Genomic DNA, 5,052 nt, shown 5'->3' with positions numbered 1-5,052 from the left:
GCCTATTCTGGGATATGAGGCAACATTTTAACTGTGAACACACACACACACACACACACACACACACACACCAGGACAAACCCTGTGTCTATGTATCTATATCTATTACCACACACACACCAGGACAAACCCTGTGTCTATGTATCTATATCCATTACCACACACACACACACACACACACACACACACACACACCAGGACAAACCCTGTGTCTATGTATCTATATCCATCCCCTGAAGTGCATGGTTACATCATGTAGGCTCCAACAGCCTTGGATAGTCCTGCCTGTCTTAGTTTCGTTTCTATCGCAACGATGAAGACAATCACCAAAAGCAACCTGGATAGGGAAGGGGATCTTTGGCTCATACCACCCCATCACAGTCCAGCATGAAGGGAGAAAGAGCAGGAACTCAATGCAAGAAGTAAAGCAGAGACCGTATGAAGCAGGACTGGGCTGCTTCTCAGGCTGACAGCAGACCTTGACAGGACTGATTGTCAGTGTTCTGAGTCTCACGGGATGATCAAAGAGAGGGTCACTCAAGGACGAATTAAGGCCTTGCTGGCAGCAGGGAGACCCAGCCTCAGTGGACTGAATGCCAAAGAGCTGCACAAAAGCTTATGTAGCGATTGTTACACAGATGATGGTTTTGGGGGTAAAACAAGTTCCTCATACCAAGCCCCTAATCTAACCTATACATTTCCTGAAGGAAAACACCACACCCCTGCAACTTCAGCCTTACTGTGTACCGTTCTCAGCACTCAATAATGCAACACGTTCCAGGTGTGCCAGGGCTGTCCTGTGACCAACGTCATGCAAAGGCTGTAAAGCTCCTACAGAAAAACAACTCTATAGGTAAGAAAAAAGGATCCCTGTTTTCTACGATTTCTTCAAGGTCAAAGTACTTCTAGAAAACTAGTTCATTCTAATGATTACCCTATACAGAATGATTCTACTAGATTTCCTGCTACAGATGGCCATAGAGTGCTGGTTTGTAGGGATGCAGAAAACAGGAGTTACATGGTCATGAGTGCTACTCAGAAGTTCCATAAAACTAGGCAGTTAGACAGTGTGGGGCACAGTCAGATGTCCTGGAGGGAGCTCCTGAGAAGCCACTATGTGAACCTGTGTAAATGAAGCTTAATTTATGAGAGAGAGAGAGAGAGAGAGAGAGAGAGAGAGAGAGAGAGAGAGAGAGAGAGAGAGAAGGCTGAGGGACTTGAGACAGGCCTTTGTGTTATCCAGGCTGCAGCAAAAGAGCTGTAAGGCCATGTCCTGCTTAGATTTGATTGTTTTGGTTTTGGTTTTTTTTGTTTGTTTGTTTGTTTTAAATGCCAGTTTGCTGTGAAGCTGGGTCATCTGAGAAGAGAAAATTCCAACTGAAAAAAATCCCTCTACTAGATTAGCATATAGGCAAGCCTGTGGGGTCATTTTCTTTGTTAATGATTGATGTGGGAGGGCAGAGCCTTTAGTACAAGTCTCAGTAGAGTCCTTGTTCCCCCTTGGGACCTAGTGGGTACAGTTGCTTTTCTTAATTTATAAGAACTTTTATTTCTTTTCCTCTGTCTCCCTTTGTATTGTTCTGCTCTTCCACACATCCATCTGAGATATGAGTTAAGCTGTACTTATAGCAGTCTAGGGTTTCCATGCCTTCTATGGCCAAGCTTCTCCACATTCCTCCCACAAAGCAGTTCGTTGTTGTTTTGTTTTGTTTTTCTAAATGTCCTGAAACTCCCTAGGTAGACCAGGCTGGCCTCAAACTCAGAGATCGCCTGCCTTTGTTTTCCAAGTGCTGGGATTAAAGGCCTGCACCACTATGCTTGGGTTCCACAAAGCAGTTTCAAGGCCTAAGAATTACCTGGTCAAGTCCACCACAACAATGACCACACTCTCTCAGAATGAATTTACTTCGTTAGTTACTTTTCTCACTGTTTTTGTTGTTGTTGTTTTTGTTTGGTTGGTTGTTTTTGTTTTTGTTTTTGTTTTTCGAGACAGGGTTTCTCTGTGTAGCCCTGGCTGTCCTGGAAATCACTTTATACACCAGGCTGGCCTCCAATTCAGAAATCTGCCTGCCTCTGCCTCCCGAGTGCTGGGATTAAAGGCGTGTGCCACCACCGCCCGGCACTTTTTTCACTGTTATAACTGAATACTTGACAAGGAACAACTTAAAGAAAGATTTATTTTAGTTCACTGTTTGAGAAAATAGAGTCAGTCATAGTGGGGTCATGATGGAAGGGATAGTTTAGTTTTTTTAGGGGGCGGGGGCAGGAACATTCAGGAGCTGCTTGTTGTATGGTGTCTTAGTTAAGGTTTTACTGCTGTGAACACACACCATGACCAAGGCAATTCTTATTAGGACAACATTTCATTGGGGCTGGGTTCAGAAATTCAGTCCATTATCATCACGGTGAGAGCATGGCAGTGTTCAGGCAGGCATGGTGCAGGAGAAGCTGATAATTCTACATCTTCATCTGAAGGCCACTAGGAAAAGACTGACTTCTACTTTGTGCAGAGCTTCAAAGCCTACCCCAACAGTGACACACTTTCTCCAACAAGGTCACACCTACTCTAACAAGGCCACACCTCCAAATACTGCCACTCCCTGGGTAAAGCATATTCAAACTTCCACACATGGCAACAACCAAGAAGTAGACTGCTCAGGTTGGAAGCAAGGCTCCACTATAAGCTGCTAGACCCAAGTCCCAGCAGCAAAATTCCTCCAGCTAAATCCAACCTCCCAAAGATTCTATTGCCTCCCAAAGAAATGCCATTAGCTGGGGACCAAGCATTCAGAGTATTTGGGGGGCATTTCACATTCAAACCACAACAGCATACACACAAACAAACACACACACACACATACACACACACTCACACACACCAAATGCATGCTTAGTGCCCATTGAGTTCAGAAGAGGACATTGGATCCCCTGGGACTGGAATTATAGATGGTTGTAAACCTCTACATGGTGCTGAGAACCAAACCTAGGTTCTCTCAAAGAGCAAACAATACTTCTAACCACAACTATCTCTCCAGGTCCAATACTTAATTGAAACAAAATAACAAGAAACCCTACAGTATTTCTTTGATAACAGATCTTTAGATAACTCTTTTCTCTAGATCAAAGTTCAGGAGTACTTTGTAAATTAATGAACAAAACTTTTATTTTCTTCTTAGACCCAAGAATTATACAAGCATTTAAAACCCAGAACAGATCATTGAAAGTAAGCAGGACTTGAAATTGTGAAATCTCTTCAAATGCAGGTTTCATTATTGTTCACCACAGACTTCGTGTTGTTTTCTAATTGCTTCTGCCATTTCAAACTTGGGTTTAGAAAAGAGACAATACTCAATTTTTAAGTAAGAACCGAGTTACTAAGGCATAAGGCAGTGTTAAATATTAATTTGGATGGGCAATAACACAGAACCACATGTTTTTTAGACATCAGGATGAGCCCCAAGAAGTAGTTTATAAATTATTTCCATCCTTATACACTTTGGACAGATTTCTGACTCCTGTATGCAAGTTATGTATGTAGCTGCCTTACTGTCCTTACTAAGTTATTAATTAGCATTTTGTAATGGATATAGATACTAAGTCATTGCCCATTTTGAGCTGCTTTAAACTATTGCTACAGACTAGGTCACTCATAATAAATAAAAATGTATTGTTGACACTGGAAAAATCCTAGAACAAAGGATAGATCTCTTGGGAAGGCCTTCCATCCATGGGAGAAAACAGGACAGAGGAAGGGAAGGAAGAAAAAGGACAGAAGATATTCCCTCCAAACCCACACTGTCACAATGAGTCACTTTTGAAATGCTCCATTGATAAAGTGCTGTTCCTGTGGCTAGCCACTATTCTCTGTTCCCATCCCTCAGTGATGTCATATGGGATTAAAATTTCAATACCTGTTTTTTCAGAGAAACAGTAGAGTGTAGCACACAGTGATCTATTTGAATGCCACATTGCTTTCCTTTTAGTGAAATGTTTAGTTTTACTAAATCTTCCATCCTAATGACCTTGGTAGTTGCTGCAGGAGTAATGCCTTTAGGGCGCTTTTTCTCATTTGCTATTAGATCTTCGAGAATTTCCTATAACTCATATTGATCATATTCATCCTTTCCTGGGACTTCTCACAGACCCACCTCCCCTTCCACAGCCACTCAACTTTGTGCCCCTCCCCCACCCAGCTCCCATTTTAAAGAAACTCCATCAAGAACAGTTTGTGATGACCATGTGTTCTTGGATGTGTGACCTTCACTGTATGGTGGTCTATACAACAGGGGCCACAATCTTAGAGAAAACTGCCTCTCTCTTTTTGAGCAGTCATCAAATGACAATAGCTTCTCAACTGGGGGGGGGGACTTTGTGCTGCCCTCCTTTCTCAAAATAGGAATTTTGTCTGCCCTGAGCCTACATAGGTCTGGTGTATGCTATCTCAACTGCTGAATTCATATATGCAACTGCCCTGTTGTGTTCTGGAAACAGTTTTCTTATAATCATTCACCATCTCTGGTTCTTATAATTTTCCTGCACCCTGTTCTACCAGAATCGCTACGCCCTGGGAGGAGGGAGTATGATAGAGATGTTTATTTTATTTCATTTTTTAAAATTATTTTATTAGATATTTTCTTCATTTACATTTCAAATGCTATCCCGAATGTCCCCTATACTCTTCCCCCACCCTGCTCCCCTACCCACCCACACCCACTTCTTGGCCCTGGCATTCCCCTCTATGGGGCATATAAAGTTTGCAAGACCAAGGGGCCTCTCTTCCCAATGATAGCTGACTAGGCCATCTTCTGCTACATATGCAGCTAGAGACACGAGCTCTGGGGGTACTGGTTAGTTCATATTGTTGTTCCACCTATAGGGTTGCAGACACCTTCAGCTCCTTGGGTACTTTCTCTAGCTCCTCCATTGAAGGCTCTGTGTTCCATCCAATCGCTGACTGTGTGCATCCACTTCTGTGTTTGTCAGGCACAGGCATAGCCTCACAAGAGGTAGCTATATCAGGCTGCTTGTGGACGTTGTACATCGTGGTGCGNA

This window comes from Mus pahari, chromosome 4 (genome assembly GCF_900095145.1).
Source record: "Mus pahari chromosome 4, PAHARI_EIJ_v1.1, whole genome shotgun sequence".
NCBI lineage: Eukaryota > Metazoa > Chordata > Mammalia > Rodentia > Muridae > Mus > Mus pahari.
The sequence above is the reverse complement of the archived record's forward strand: the minus strand, read 5'-3'. Positions refer to the sequence as shown.